Below are 18,486 nucleotides of genomic sequence, written 5' to 3'. Positions count from 1 at the left end.
TCAGTGATTTGCAGCAGGTACTAGTCATGGGTTAGCTTATGGTCCTTTGGCATTATGAGCACCGTATGACATTTAGGGTGCAGACTCAGAGTGTTGTACTACATTTACTTCAGTCGATCTGGTGGTATACAATCATCACTGCTGGTAACGGTTACCGGCGAAGCATCAGCAGCGCCGTCAGTCATCGGAGTCGAATAGGGAGAAAAAAATCAAATTAAATATTGTGATATAGATTGATTCCATTGTATTTGTCAATTCATAGTAGATTAGTATGAATTGTATTGAATGTACCCAAGAAGAACATGAATAATATGTAGTCAAAATAAGAAAAATTATGGGCAAATTGAACTGTGAAGACTTCATTTTTTTTTGCTGTAGGATATGATGAATAGGCATTTTAATATTTTTAAGTATTATTGTGTCTAAATATTCTCTCTATATTATTTCTTAACTTTTGTCCTTAAGTGATCTTTATGGCAATTGTTCAATGGGCAGATGTGAGAGTTTTATAGTTTTACAAACGGTGCATAACTGTTACTGTCATTTTTAATGTCATTATTAGGCATAATTCACAAGTTTACTTGGCTGCATTTTCAGCTTTCAAAAACTACCATATCATTTGTAGTATGAGCCATTAAACACAAGAGTTAGTGGTGGTAGAATATAGATATAAGTTTCATGTAACTTTCACTCTTTATTCCAGCATTATTTTTTTCTTTATGTGGTATAACTCTTGTAACTCTTGAAACCCCTAGTCCATTGATCTTATCTCTTTACTTCCATGATTAATTCTTGTTCATTGCATGGAAGATCTCCCCTCCTTTAAATAGAGGTGGTCTTGAAAAACATGCAAGACCACCTCTATTTAAAGTCTTTGTGGAGCTTTGAACTCAACTCTTGTCCAACGTTGTTGAGTTGTTCTTTGTGAGAAGGTTGTTGTATCTTGGAGGAGACAAGTCAAGAATATTATAGCTGGACCAGTGAAACAATTTACCACAGTGGGCTTGAATCTCCTTAAAGAGAGCGAGATATCCGCGCCTTAGCCGAAGAAGAAGAAGATAACTTTTATTTTTCTTCACTTATAAATTTTTCAGTTGTAATGTTATTGTAATTTCACCAATAAGATATATAAAATAGATGATAATCAAACTCAAAGGAAAGAAACTACAACAGTAATAGAACGGTTAATAGTACAACTAATAATAATGAGAATACGCGAGACAATCCTAACTTAACTATCTAACTAACCTTCTACTCAAATCTGAGTCCTCCATAACCTCCAATTTTAAAATCATGTCCCCGGTTAAATTGAAAAATATGCAATTAACCGCTAGTGGATTGGTAGTTTTGAGTATGGAGAAGGTGCAAAAACGTTGAAACAATACACTATAAGATCTACCGCAGAGTGATCATTGTCATCTTGGTCTAAAGAAATCCGCCTCCTAACCCATCTTCATTGACTACCAGCACGATCATATTCAATCATGATGGACTTTAAGCATTTTAATTATTCCTTAATAAATTTTATGACAGTATTAATGATTGAGATAGTGGCAGTGGATAATAACTCTATATATGTCATGATATACTTTACTGCTTTCGTTGATTTCTTTACTGTTGTTGCTCCATATTTCTTTTGTTTGTTGACATATAATTCCAATTACTTGTATTTAAGTTATGACACTATTAAGAAAATGGGTCGTGATGCTCATTTTATTGCATGTAATGGCTATGAAGAAGCTTTGTTTCATGGCTAAGTGGTGGCTGAATTTGGTCATCATTTTTCTTAATATTCTTGTAACTTTCAACACTTTATTTATCTATTATCTACATCATTATCGCTTGTTACTTATGTAACTTCTAAGGCATAATTCCTCCATTCATTTACCCATTTTATTTTCACTTCATTCCTATTCATTGCATGAAAGATTTTCTCACCAATAAATAGTGATGGTCATACATTTTTCTTTCTAAAAAAGGAAATATTTAGAGTGCATAAAGTTAGTAAAAGGGAGTTTATTAGTTGAAGGGAGGTGTTTGTTTTGTGGAGTTTTGAAATCAACTCTTGTTCAGAGCTTGATGAGTTGCAATTTTGTCATGACTCGAGACAAGACCCTGGCCGCGACGAGCGTCCCGAACCATGAAGGCCCGAGTGCCCTTCACTTTCTAGAAATCATGCACATGTTCATATACTATAAAAGACAATGTGGAAATGAATATCAATATGGAATCATTGTCAATATTATAATCTAACTAAACAATTCAAAAAGAAATTCGTAACCCTCTAACAACATCTAACATCAGTCTGCGAAATCTCTAATACATCAAAACCAACATCTTGTCTAGACTGGGACAAGGCTCCCATCCAGACCAAAAATAAAAATGAAATAATAATGTTCTAAAAACAGGCCTTCCGAAATAGGAAGGCTCACCAACTATACATTTCTATCTAAAACATCTATGGCTTAGCAGGACTCCTAGACTGAGCCTCAGGCCCTAAAATATAGGGGATCAATACAAATATACTGGTATGCAGATTAATTTAAAATAATATACTTTTATAATAACATAAGTGAGAGCATTTCATAAAACGCTATGCATGAAATTAGTTAAAACACATGGGCAACTTCAAATGATCATTAAAATAATTGTGTAGATGCAATACCATTCTTTATTTTACTTCTAAGCTAGGTGGTACACTCTACAATTCTACAGTCCACAGGCTATATGGAATCCTCCCTTGACTCGGCGGTCAAGCCCACAACCCATGTTTGCCACAAAGGTTGGAGCTTCTGTTCTGAAATGCCACGGGGCACTAGGCCAGCGTATAATCTCTCTTTGGGAACATAATAAACCAGTATCGGCAAAACATAATTATGGGAAATGAGTTTTCTAAACTCGTGCCTTCTTCGTGTAACAACCTAACTATCTTTAAGCCCAATTTTAACCTTTTCTAAACGTGCATCGTTCTACGCTCAAAATCTGAAAATATGAATGAAAATCTGTATTCTGTTCTATTCTGTGTTACCATGGCATTATCTGTATTAGTATCGTCATACCAGGACTTGCAAGTCATATTTCTTATCCACACATTGTTAAATTACAACTATTTTCAAGCAAAACAATGTTTAGGTCACCAAATCAATCAAAGAATGCAAGAGAGTTCTTGTTTCCAAAACATATTTTAAACTATGCAGAGATTCTCTCTTTTCAACTTTTTATCAAACATGTGGTGGTCAAGTATTTTCTGACAAATGATGCAACTCTTTAAAATCATCACTTCTTCTTTATATAATCAAGAAACATCCTCTCTTCAATTCATTATTAAGATCAAGTCTTAAACAACAGTAAAGACATTTGTAACATGCTCCTCAGTAAGAAATTGAATAATTCATAACATATAAAAAAACAAGGGGATTTATAAAAAGAGAGAGATTATAATTCTTCTTGATATCAATTCAAATCCAAAATATCAAGCAACATGCATATATATATATATAAATATATATATATATATATATATAATCGAGTTGAAGGGCTAAGGCCTCAAGACCAAAACATTATTGTCAAGAAGGATAAGGATTCACAATGCATAATTGTAAATGTACATTCAAAACCCTTGTGTAAATTCATGATTTCTCAATATTTAAACATAATTAAATTGATATCACCATGCCTATATAGTTTAGGAAAACCCCACGTACCTTATGTTGTTTAGTTTGAGGATTGGAACTCAAATCTTGACCCTTTCTTGAAAACTTAAACTTAGAGCAAAACCCTAGTTTGATCTTGTTTTTGAGAGTGGAGAGAATTTGAGATGTCATAAAACTGATAAAAGTTTATTAAGAATGCTTAAGGTGTAATTCAATTAATGGAAAAGGTTTTTCGAGTGAGGAAGAGACCAAAACACCCCTAAAGAAAGCAAAGAAGTAGCAAAATTTTATCAGTTCCCGACCAAGGTTGATGGCTCGTCACTTAGGTGATGGATCGTCACCTAGGTCATCACTTTTGGGATGGATTTTAACACTTACTATCTAGGCTGAAAACTACGGCTGATGGGCCATCACTTAGTTGATGGCTCATCAACTAGGTCGTCACCTAGTTGACAAGTCGTAAGCTTCATCGTTACTTTTTGGCAATCAGACATTCCGAACTAAAATAAGCATAACTATCTACTCCAATATCAGATTAAGGTGAAACCAAATGCGTTGGAAATAAGACTCGAAGGTCTTTTATTTGGTACATAGTAATCCCTATAACTCATTATATATAAGAAGTTATGGTTGATGGAAATTCACTCAAGTAGCTCTCATGCATATCATCTTCTGACTCGCAAGTAGCTTCCTCGCCCTTTTGATTCCTCTACATCACCTTAACCAAAGCTATTTCCTTACTCCTCAGCTTTTGAACTTGGCGATCCAAAATGGAAATGGGTTCTTCTTCATAGAACAAGGAGTCTCACATTGATCTCCTCTACAAGCAACACTAAGGAATGATATCCAATGCACTTCTTCAACATAGATACATAGAATGCTGATGAACAAAATCCAGGATTATAGGCAAATCTAACTCATAGGCAACCCCACCGATCCTCTTCACAATCTGATACAATCCTATGTAATAAGGACTAATCTTCCCTTTCCTTCCGAATCACATGACACCCTTCATAGGGGATACTTTTAGAAACACCCAATCACCAACCTCGAATTCCAACTCCCTTCTCATAATATCGGCATAGGATTTTTAGCTACTCTAAGTTGTCTTAAGTCATTCTCTAATGATATTCACCTTATCCGTTTCATGATGAATAAGGTTAGGCCCGAACAACAGGTTTCCCCTACTTCATATGTAAGACCCCATAAAATCCTAAGCTCAACTCAGTTTTTTAAGCTTGCTAAGGGGTCCCAAACTTAGAAAATTCTAGCTAAGTATTCAAACTTAGTATTATTTTTGACTTCTTAAGTTGACAACTCTATTGCACGACACTTATGTCCTTAAAGTATCGATCTTTAGGTTAATTCATGATCAAGAATGTCTGTAGGTGTTCCCAGATGAGTTTCATATTTTTTGGACCTCGTTTGAACCATATTTAAGGATTGAAAATAGTGTATAAATGCGATCTTCGCACGGTACATCAGCCATTGCATTGATCAATATTTTTTATTGGCTCCCAGTGGTAATTTCCAGTGAACCGATGCGGACTCGACATAGCGTATTAGATATTGCGTTGATGTCATTGACACAGCGTATCCTCCTTTGCATCGACAGTCCGGTTTTTAGTCATTAAAATATGCATCCTTGGGGGTATTTTGGTCTTTTTCGTACCCCTATTCAGCCTTAAAATAGGAGTTTCAGCCCTCATTGAGCAAAATATGCTTACTTTCTCTCAAATTGCTCAAGAACAAGAACCCTAGGTGATTTAATTTCAATGCCAAGGCTCAAGATTTTTGCCATTGTTCTTTAGGAATTTAGCAACCAAGGTATGTCAAGTTTTCATCCAAGGGTTCCCTTCCACCTTGGAGTTTAAGAACCCCTTTGAACTACAAGTTTATGAGTTTGATGAATTTCATGGTGGAATTTGAATGTATTCATGATTATCATATTAATGGGATTTCTAGTTCATGATTTACTACAAGATTCATGTGGAATTAATTGATATGTGTGCATTATCATGTGAAACCATGATGAAATTCTAGAAGTTGTAAATGTGGAATTGAACTATGATTCTTACATGTTGTTTTAGTATCATGTGCATAGATTATGTCCTTCAAGTGTTTGATGAATTTTTTATGTGAGTTGAATAGAGAAATTCTATCATGTCAGCATATATTCAAGTTCATTTCATGCATGTGTTTGCTAGAATGTCCAAAACGAATGTACGATGACCAAGTACTTAGCTTTCATGTTTCAAGATTGTGCCATGTCATATAATTTATGCTATCGAGTCCTGGGGGTATTTAATACCCAATATTTTAGTTGATTACCTAGAGCCAAGGTCAGTTACAGGATAGTATCAGTCATGTCACAATCGGTAAACTTAAGCTAGTTTACAAAATTCAGTATATTCCATCAGTCCATGGAACCCAGTGAACTCAGTTCAGTTTAGTTATACAGAATGATCAGAAATAGTTCAGTCCAGCCTAGAACACTCTAGTGTCTATTCAGTTGGGAGTAGGATTCAACACTGAGTGAACCTATGGATGGGGACTCACCTGCCAGTAGAGGGTATGATCCTTAGAAGCAGTCCTTGTGTTCCAGAATTACGTAGCCAGCATAGGTTGTGACATCAACCTGCCAGTTGAGGGTTAATGAGGTGATCTACCTACTAGTTTAGGGTACTACCATACTGATAATGCTCAAACTACACCTCTCTTACGAGAATGTAAGCAATCGTTATCAATATATAACCCAACTAGGTTGGGGTCGAATCCTACAAGGAATAGGGTGTGAATTTGAGTTATCTACGGGTTAATCAACTGATAGTTACCAATTTCCTATCAATAGGGATTTTTGGAAGTGTAACACATAATTACTTCTCAGTTTAATGTTTGAAATCAATATGATAAGGAAAACTAGAGTTATGTTCTCTATGGGTATTGGGATTTAATAGACGCTAGTAACAATTCAAGATTTTTGTGGTAGGCAGGAACAACAGACTATCCTTTTCAAAGTTATGTCTAAATATTTCTCAACCTATTTAGAAATTTAATAACATAATTCTCTCGAACTTAAGGAATTTATGTTTCATAACAAGATGTTATCCCAAGTTAATTAATCTTGTTACAACATTAATTATTAAATGGAAGTTTATTGCTTCCAAGTCTCTGTTGATAATTCACTTCTTACTAGGGCCGTAAGCAAAGTCTATTGGTAGCAACCAATAGTCTGCATGTAAAATAATGGAATTATCAAGAAGTTCCTACCACCGTTAGAATCTTGACCACTTAGTTACGTTACAAACCTAAACCCATAGATCCCACAACTCGGGTTAAAGGAATTTAGCTACTCATAATAAAATAAGGAAGACAACAAGTTGAATTCACACTTAGATAGATGATCTTACAGAAAGATGAATAGCAACAAGTATTTCTCAGATTTTATCCAGTAGAAAATCCCAAAACAATTGTTATAATCTCTCTAAAGAATTAAAGTAACAAGATAGAGAGAAAAGTGCTCAAAATGTGAGTTTTAGATGTCCAAGATCATCAATAAAAAACCTAACATATGCTTTAAATACTTAATCAAATTATGGAAACAAAATCATAGATCACAGTATTTTCACGGACAGGTGATGACGTGTGTGACGGTTTATCAGGAATGTCGTCAGCTCCTCTTCACTTTGATAATCTTTGCCTTGGGCTGACGATGAGGCTTGATGGCTTATCAGACATGTGACAACTTATCAAAGATATCGTCACTTCTTCTTTTCAAAATACATTCCCTGCCTAAGCCTGATGACGAGCCTGATGGCTTATCATACTTTTGACGGCATATCACAGATGTCGTCACACATTCCAACTGAAGGCCATTCTCTGTCTAAACCTAACGGCAACTTTAATAGCTTATCACAAGGTTAATAACTTATCAAACAAGTTGTCAACTATTCTTCCTTCTCTTCTTGCTCAAAAATTAACTCTTTTACTCCCATAATTGCTAATTGTCTTGTATCTCGACTTTTACTGCAATATTAAAGAGGAAACAATCAAAAGTGAAAAAAGTTGCTTAAGACTTTGTAATTATTCTCAGTTAAAAGCCTCAAATGTGTTAGCATCTACTCATACTTCAACACCCTCAACTTAAAACAAGTGTTTGTCCTCAAGCAACTAAAACACAACTAAGAGGATACAAAGTGCATTCGACAGTCAACCATTCATATTATCTCAAAACATCTTCACCATCTCCAAGGTCAATCAATTTTAAAAAAATTATGTATGTTGTTGAAGAAAAACAATGTGACACAAAGGAATCAAGATATGGCATCTTTTCAGCAACAACAACCATGCATGTACCAAGACTACACTATCCAAACAAGTTAGCACTTAGTAATATAACCAGTATGCCCTCACTACAAAGAAGTCCCACTTCACTTATATCAGACATCACCTATGTAACCATGGGGACAATCAAAAGACACTCACTATCAAAATGAGGTTCCAATCAGTGTATACCGAACACCATAGGCTTGCCCTTATTTTCATTACCAAAATTTCCAGATAGGTCAGCTAGGATCACTATAGGTCTTCTCTTTGGCTTGTAATGTAGGCTAGGGGCTGGTATGATACTCTATGATATATAAAGTGACTAATACTCCTTGACACTATAGTAGCTCTTAGGGTGTCACTCAATAGCCTTTTTCTATTCTTCTCTTTTCTTGATCACACATATTTAGGATGGGTGCGGTCCTTTCTAGAATCACTTCTTTTTTTTCACAACTTTGTTTTTCTTGTTCTTTTCCACCGCACCCAACTTATTATTTTTTCTTTTATTCTACCTTTCTTCATACTCATTTTACATCATGCACCCCTATGATGTCCACCCTCAACTTAGGCCATTTGCCTAAGTCAAGGTGTATAATATCCAAGAAGGACCAGGGGCTAAACAGGTTCATTATGATATAAATGGTACGGTGATAGGTGTCATAAAAAGAAATAGGCTATTCAGGCTCAAAATAGGATCAAGGGATATTATACATACAGGGAAGGTCATTTACGCTAAAGTGGGCTAACATCAAAACGACCTATGATCTTTTCCTAACCCTTATCCTTCAGCCTAGGTAAGATTAGCTGGGCAAGTTCTGGATTCAACATACAAAGGAAACTAAGTAAAATCTCACACGCACATGGCACAAAAGTATATGACAAGTTACTACTCATCCAGTTCATTTAATTGTTTAGCAATGGTTATCAAGTCACTAGAACTAATACCATACAAAGATGCACAGTGGTCACAATTAGATGCAAATCACACAGTTAAAGAATTAGACCATTTGAGAAGTGTTCACAAAATAACAAAACCATGTTAACTACCTCAAGTACTTGTATTTCTCCTAGTCAAATACAAAATATTACAATAACAACTCACCGTAGACCCTCAACTTAAAATTAAAAAAAAATTAAACTACGATTTAAGAGATACCTGGAGTAGATCAATCATGGGGATCATGGGTTGCCTCCCATATAGCACCTGATTTAACGTTGCGGCACGACTCAGGTATCTGAATTACCTCACACTTCATCAAGATAGATTGTAGCAATACTTTTCATCGAGTCTTTTAGACCGATATAAAGTTTGAGTCATTGCCCATTTACCTTAAAGATGCTGTCGTCTTCATTTTCAAGTTCTACTACTCCAGAGGAGTAGACTTGACTAACGCTAAACGGGCTGACCACTTGGATTTAAGCTAACCTGGGAACAGTTTGAGTCTGGAATTGAACAGAAGTACCAAGTCACCTTATTGGAAATCTCATATCTCAATCATCCAATCATGATACTTCTTCATCTTTTCTTTATATAGGTCTGCTCTTTCATATGCCCTGAGATGGAATTCATCCATCTCATTTAGTTGTCCCAGTCTTAGCTCTGTTGCCTCCTTCCAACTTAAATTTAACCTTTTAAGGACCTATAAAGCCTTGTGCTCTAGCTCTATTAGTAAGTGGCATGCTTTTCCATAGACTAACTGGAATGGTGACATGCCAATGGGTGTCTTGAAAGTAGTCCAGTATGCCAATAAGGCAGCATCGAGCTTTTGAGACCAGTCTTTCCGACTAGCATTCACCGTTTTGTCTAGGATTGCTTTAATCTCTCGATTTGACACGTCCACTTGCCCACTAGTTTGTAGGTGATATGTAGTGGCTACTCTGTGCTATTTCACCCCATATTTAGCTAAGGCAACTAGAAAGACTTTGTTGTAAAAATGAGATCCTTCATCGCTTATAATAGTATGTGGTACTCCAAAGTGAGAGAAAATGTTCTTTTTGAGAAAAACAAAAAACCTTTTTCCTTTATTATCAGACAAGCCAACAGCTTAAACCCATTTTGATACATAGTTAATAGCAACTAAAATATACTTCATCCCATACGAGCTTACAAAAGGACCCATGAAATTGATGCACCAAACATCAAACAACTCCCCGGCAAAGGCGCCATTTTTGATAACGCTCAAACTACACCTCTCTTATGAGAATGTAAGTGATCGTTGTCAATATATAACCCAACTAGGTTGGGGTCGAATCCCATAGGGAATAGGGTGTGAATTTGAGTTATCTACGGGTTAATCAACTGATGGTTACCAGTTTCCTAAGAATGGGGTTTTTTGGAAGTATAACAAATAATTACTTCTCAGTTCAGTGTTTGAAATCAATATGATAAGGAAAACCAGAGTTATGTTCTCTATGGGTATTGGTATTTGATAGATGCTAGTAACGGTTCAACATTCTTGTGGTAGGTAGGAACAGTAGACAATCCTTGTCGAAGTTATGTCTAAATGTTTCTCAACCTATTTAGACATTTAATTACCTAATTCTCTCAAACTTAGGAAATTTATAATTCATAATAGGATGTTATCTTAAGCTAATTAATCTAGTTACAACATTAATTATTAAATCAAAGTTTAATGCTTCCAAGTCCCTATTGATAATTCAGTTCTTACTAGGGTTGAATTCTTATCTCAGGCAAATCACCCGTAAGCAAAGTCTATTGTTTGAAACCAATAGTCAGCATGTAAAATAATGCAATTAACAAGAAGTTCCACCACTTTTAGAATCTTGAATACTTAGTTACGTTACTAACCCAAATCTATAGATCCCACAACTCGGGTTAAGGGAATTTAGCTACTTATAATAAAATAATTAAGCCAACAAGTTGAATTTATACTTAGATAGATGATCTTATAGCAAGATGAATAGCAACAAGTGTTTCTCAGATTTGATCCAGTAGAAAATCCCAAAACAATTGTAATAATCTCTCTAAAGAATAAAAGTCAGAAGATTAAGAGAAAAGTGCTCAAAACGTGAGTTCCATATGTCCAAGATTATCAATGAAAACCCTAACATATGCTTTAAATACTTCAGTCTAATTATGAAAACAAAATCATAGATCATAATATTTTCTCGGGTAGGTGACGACATGTATGATGGCTTATCGAGAGTCTGACAACTTATCAGGAATATCTTCAGCTCCTCTTCACTTTGATAATATCTACCTTGGACTGACGATGATTCTTGATGGCTTATCAGACATGTGATGACTTATCAAAAATGTCGTTACTTCTTCACTTCAAAATCCATTCCTTGCCTAAGCCTAATGACGAGCCTGACGGCTTATCACAGATGTCATCACACATTCCAGCTGAAGGCCATTCTCTATCTAAGACTGACGGCAACTTTGATAGCTTATTACAAGGCTGACGACTTATCAGAAAAGTCGTCAGCTATTCTTCCTTCTCTACTTGCTCAAAAATCAACTCTTTTACTCCTGTAATTACTGATTCTCGTACATCTTGACTTTTACTACAATATCAAAGAGAAAACAATCAAAAACGACAAAATTTTCTTAAGACTTTGCAATTATTATCAGTTAAAAGTGTCAAATATGTTAGCAGCTGCTAACACATCACATACTCATTTATAGCACCTACCAGATAAGGGTGACTCAGCATGTCTTTACCCATGGCATGGTATTGACACCCTTCCAGCTGGGGTTATAGGTTTGACGTAATCAGTTCATAGAGGGGAATGTCAGTTAGATGATAACTTCTTATAATCTCAATTTTAGATTCAGTCTCTGTACAGAACTCAATTCAGTTCAACAAATTTAGGACTGTCAGACACAGTCACTACGTTCAGTACTGAACTCAGTATAGTTCCACAGAATCAAGACTGTCAGATACAGTTATTCAGTTATTAGTAATTCAGTATTAGTATACTCAGATATTAGTTAATCGCTATTCATACTCAGTATCCATTATTATCATGATCTCAGTTATAGTATACATATTCATGCATGTACTCCCATTCAGCTATATTCATGTCATTCAGTCAGTATTGTTTGTGCATACAAACCCATGCATTTTAGCCTACCTCACTTTGTATACCAGTAAATATGAAGTACTGACGCATACCTTTTTTTGCGCTATGATGTCTTATATCATAGGTTCTAACGCACGGGCTCTCGATCATACTTAGTAGTTCAGATATTCAGATGACAGAGTTAGTGGTGAGTCCTCTTAATTCGAGGACATAATGATTATTTCAGTAGTTCATCTTATTTTAGTAGTTCAAAGTAAGTTAGGGACTTATCCCATCAATTCCATATTTCAGACAGTTTAGTGGCTTTTTCAGACGAGTATTTACAGATAGATATTTCAGATTTGGTATTATTATACTGTATTCTGTTTTATTTCAGTATTGAACCTTATGGTATGTTTTCCACCCAATTTCCACATATCATAGTATTATTATTCAGTTATTACAGCAGGTACTTTTCATGGGTTAGCTTGTGGTCTTTTTGGTTTATGAGCATCGTGTAGCATTCGGGGTATATACTCGGGGCGTTACATCATACCACCCCATTAGAGATCTACATCTTCTCCCATAAAGTGCTTTAAAAGGAGTCATCTGAATACTGGCATGGTAGCTATTGTTGTAGGTGAATTATATCAATGGTAAATAACCTACCCAACTACCTATAAAGTCAATTACGCAGACCCTCAACATATATTCAAGGGTCTAAATAGTGCGTTCAGCTTTCCTATCAGTCTAAGGGTGGAAGGTAGTACTTAGGTTCACTTGCATACCTAAACCCCTTTGAAAAGACCGAAAAAACTATGAAGAGAATTGCGTACCTCGATCAGATATAATGGATAGTGGTGCCCCATGCAAGCAAACTATCTCCTAAATGTACAACTTGGCATAATCATCTCCCGAATAGTTAGTCCTCATAGGCAGAAAGTGAGCTGACTTGGTCATCCGATCTACAATTACCCAAATGGAGTGTTATTGGTTTTGGTACATTAGAAGCCCCGTGATAAAATCCATATTGATTATCTCCCACTTCCACATAGGCTAGGCTATCACTTGGGAAGTACCACCTGGTCTCAAATTTTCCACTTTGACTTGTTGATAATTCAAACACTTAGAAAAAAAATTAGCAACATCACGTTTCATATTGTTCCACCATTAAAAAGCCATATGGTCATGATACATTTTAGTATAGCCTGGGTGCAGAACATACCTCAAAGTATGAGCTTCATCGAGAATTCTCTCTCGCAAATCACCTACATTTTGAACATACAACCTATGTTGATATCTCAAAGCACTATCTCCTCTAATTTCAAAAAGCCATCACCTTCTGTTGACCAATATCTTTCATAATCTCCTTCAAGATAGGGTCTTCATCCTGTTTCTCCTTAACTTCAGCACATAAGAAAGATTTTGCTATTTCATGAACAATTACTCCTCCATTTTCGGAATCCAGAAGTCGAACCCCCAGATTTGCAAGCCGGTGAATGTCTTTTACCATATTCCTTTTTCCTTCCTGGACATGCTAAATACTGCCTATTGATAAATTGATGAGGGAGACGGCCACTATATTTGCCTTGCCCAAATGATAGTACAAGCTCATGTCATAATACTTCAACAGCCCCAACCACCGTCATTGCCTAAGATTAAATTCTTTATAGTTTAAAAAATACTGCAAACTTTTATGGTCAGTGAATATATCAACATGCACCCCATAAAGATAGAGCCGCCAAACTTTAAGTGCAAATACCACAGCCGCTAACTCTAAGTCATGGGTGGGATAATTCTTTTCGTGCCCCTTAAACTATCTTGATGCATAAGCTACCACCTTACCATGCTGTATAAGAACATACCCAAGTCCCAAGCGGGATACATCACAATATACAATAAAACCCTTTGTACCCTCAGGAAGAGTCAAAACTTGCGCGGTAATCAACTTATCTTTCTGTTTTTCATAACTACTTTCATAAGAGTCGGACCGCAAAAATTTCACCTTCTTCTGTGTCAATCTGGTAAGTGGAGCAGCTATAAAGGAAAAACTTTCTACAAACCTTCAATAATACCCTAAATGTAATAACCCGAAACTACCCCCTAGTTATTACACGGTGCTTACGACCCCAAAGGACCACAAACTAACCCATGACTGATATATGTTGTGAGTACTAAACAATAATGCTGAATAAATATGAAAAAATAGGTTGAAATGCCATAAGGTTCAAAATCTGAAATAATGATAAATAATAACGTCTGATAAAACATATGTATCTGAAATACTGTCTGAACTAGTCTAGTCTAAAAGCCTCTAACTGAACTATCTAAATATGGAGTTGATGAGACAAACCCCCAACTAACTCCAACTAATAAAATACTAAAACACTAAAATGCTGAAATAAAAGCATATCCTCGATAGATGAGGGCTCACTACTAAATTTTCGACTGCTAAATGGATCTATCTAAGCACGGTCGGGAAACCTGAGTGTCCGAACCTATGATATGAGACATCATAGCTCAAAGAAGGAGTATATGTCTGTACGTGGAATGTACTAGTATGCTAGATAAGGTAAGGTAGAATGCAAGGGCTCATATGCATGAACAGTAACTGACTGAATGATATAGAATAAGTAAATATGAGTATGTAGATAACTGAAACTATTGTAAATACCAAGTATGAAATACTGTGCATATATGTATACCGTTAATGAGTTTTTGTGAAGCTAAGTACTGAGTTCTATTACTGTGTAACTAAAAATATAAAGTTACTGATAACTGAATTATGCATACTGATTTAACTTTTCCTATCAGTCTTGATTCAGTAAAACTAAACTAAGTTCTAAATAAAAGTTTGAAATTGAAACTGTGGGAGGTAATCATCTAACCGACATGCCCTTCTATGAACTGATTGGGGTCCATCCTATAACCCCAGCTGGAAGGGTGCTAATACCGTGCCATGGGTACTAACACTAGAAAACTAGAATGCCTAGCCTAACTAACGGGTGACGCCTGGGCGGAGCTAAGCCTAATATAACGGGTGACCCCTAGAAGGTAGTCAAGCCCACTCTGACGGGTGACTCCTCATCCTGCACTGGCTATGTAGTTCTGTAGTACAGGGACTGATGCTAACGACTCTGCCTTTCTGATGAGGAAGCGCGATCCCTACACTCGCTCGGTGCTAAATACTACTCCCAACTGAATAGACACTAAACTGTTATACTGGACTGAACCGGACTGAATTCACTAAGTTTCCTGAGTGCTATACTTGACTGAGTTTTATATATAACTGAGAGTACTATTGATCATGACAAGACTGATACTATTCTATAACTGACACTAGCTCTAAATAAACAGCTAAATTGATGGTTATTAAATACCCCCAGGACTTGATAGCATTAAAAGTAAAGCATCATATAAACCTACAAAGCATAACAATGTATACATGTTCGTAATTCATCGACAAATACATTTTATCAAACACTTGTAGAGAATAAGCTTTTACATATACTAACATGTCAAGATTTCATCACTTTATTCACATGGACATTCTAGCAAACACTTGGGAAGCACAAATTAATGCACATAATCATGGATAACACATAAACATGGCAACTACAATGCCCTAAGTTTCAATTTCATGGGTTTACATGCAATTCATATATTTTCCCCCTTAATACTATTCTATTTTCATGAATCTTATAATAATCATGGATTAAAACCCAATTAACATCATTTACACATTAATCACTTAGTAAATTTAAGGGTTTATCAAGAAAATCACATATTCATCACACATGCTATTCAATTTCATGAAACTTCCACTTAAATCATGGATTGAAACCCAACTGCTATCATGAACATGAGTTCAATCTAATTCAAACATGGAAATCATAAATCAAAGATCTTGTATATTTAAAAAGGGATTCTTGGACTTTATGGGTGAAAGTAACCCATAGATGAACATCTAACATACCTGGGAAGAAGAGTTCTTTAAGATTCTTAGAGATATTCTTGAGGATTGACCTTGATTCTTGAACTAGGTTTTTGTTTCTTGAGAGAGAATGATTTAATTTGGGGAAAAACTAAATTAATAAAGGTTTAACTAGGTTTATTAGGGTTGAATTTTGTGTTAAAAGCTGACTATGGCCGTGGAAAAAAACTCAAATACCCCTGGAATGATTTAAAAACTCAAAACTAAAAACTAGAAATTAATTGAAAAATCCCAATCTGGGCTATTGGGGCGACGCATTGCTATCACGCCATGTCACTGGAAAGTGGACAACTATGAATTGGACCATCAATGCGGTGGAATTGCGTTACCCCTTTGATGCGACCTGAAAGTTTACCGCGAAGCAGTGGGATCGCGTTTGTGTACTGGAAAGTTTCAAATATGAAAATAAGCTATGGTGGTATCGTTGTACCTCACTTGAAACTATCAACTGCCATTTTGACATGCTCCGCAACACGCTACTGACCTGAATGATGGTGTTTAATGACTGAAACTTAAAATTGCCATAACTTCTTACCCGGTTATCGGATTTAGGCGAATTAGATATCATTGGAAAGCTAATTGAATTTCCTATGCAATGGCAGGTTCTGCACTAAAAAATAATGAGTTTTTTGAAATTTTTTTATAAGAGCACTCATGCACTGGGACTTAGATTATGTTAGAGAAATACGGGGTGTTATAATATCTCCCCCTTAACGAAACTGGTTAATTTGATACACTAATAGACTGAGTTTACATACTGAACATACATATTTGATACATGACTACATGACTAAGCTACTAAAAAACTGAGCTTTTACACTGAACATGTATGAATAGGAACATAAGAACATCACTGAGTTTGAAATATGATACATGGACTGACTATCATGAATGCGACTATGACCTTGAATACATGCCATGAATTGGGAATGGTCATTCGACTAAGATTTGAATGAGAGGGTCAACTTATGAGTACCCATTACTCCAAACTGGATTCATTACGTGAAGATAAATTGAAAGCTATAGGACCTGAAAGGTCAGGGGTTATAGTGCATCTCCCCCTTGGGACATTGTGTCCTTCAAAGAATGATAACTTGGCTGGGATACTAAGGAAAGCCTAAGAAGGTGCATAGGGCACCTACGAACTAAATTTGGACTGAATATCTGAGATCTAAAATTGAGACATGATACATGAACTGGGATGAATTCATAACAACTAGGATAGTTCTATTTTTAGATAGGACGACTAGATGGAAAAATGGGAAACCATCTGAATTTGTTCGCCTGTCTGCTAAACTGAATTATCGGCTTTACGGACCAAATCATACTAAAAACTTATACTTAACTAGAGCATCTCTTGACATTCTTTCTATAAAGTTCTACTGACTTTAGGGAGTAAGGAAATCTTGGCATCTCCTGAATGAGACATAAGAAATCACAACGTGGATAAAATTCTATAATATGAGGTGAGGCCTACGAAACATCACCTAAAATAGAGTGACTAAGTCTTATGTACTGCCGCTATAAATGTTCAAGCTTAAATATATTTCTTGAATACTCTCTCAGCTATACCCTCCACCTTAATATAATTCTTCACCTGAAACTATTGAAAATATCAACATGGGCACTTAGCACGAATGCGTAAACATACTAAACTATTTGATTAACTGGATGACTAATAGCTGAATACTGGTCATGTAAGATTGAACTATACTTAACCTGAATAACTGGACTGAAACTATAAAGTACTATATCTATGAGGTAAGGACTAACTGAGGAACGTGAGGTAACTGAACATGAATTCGTGGGAACGATTTTATCTAGGAATGCAAGACTAAGTGCATAACATGATTCTGAAATACTAAGATACTATCAATTGAATAAATGGTAATTGTACGCTTTGGTTAACCCAACCTGAAATGGGACTGAGTTTTGAACTGAATAATGATTGAGACTGTGACTGAGTTATGATAACTACATGATAGGGACTGGCACAAATTGAGGATCTAAATGTACACTCACATTCTGGATTTTCTCAACTTCTTATCTCAGGAAGAATTCTAATTTTTCCTCCAATAACTAAATATAACCTTTTGCTAGCTACTCACCCGTACACTAACATGACATTCAAGCATATATTCATTACTACAACCTCATGTAAAACTTGCATGAAATAATCTTTTCTTAATTTAACCTACTCTCTCTCTTCTAAGGAATTTCTCATTACTACATCATTTCATAAGGATAGTTCACTGAAAGGCTAAAAACATAGGGGCCTGAAGCATGAATGGACACCATACCTGAACTTGATACTTAACGGAAGCCTGAGGAATAGAACACATACATTATGGATTCACAAAGAGGTCCAAACTAAAAATATACATGACATAGTCTAAATTTAACTTATCATTGGGAGTATATCATGAGTCATGGGAACTGAGTATACTATAAGGTATGAGCACCTGAGTCATAAGCTGCGTGACCTGG

Source organism: Capsicum annuum, chromosome 7 (assembly GCF_002878395.1).
Source record: "Capsicum annuum cultivar UCD-10X-F1 chromosome 7, UCD10Xv1.1, whole genome shotgun sequence".
In the NCBI taxonomy this organism is placed as follows: Eukaryota; Viridiplantae; Streptophyta; class Magnoliopsida; order Solanales; family Solanaceae; genus Capsicum; species Capsicum annuum.
This window is presented reverse-complemented; position numbering follows the sequence as displayed.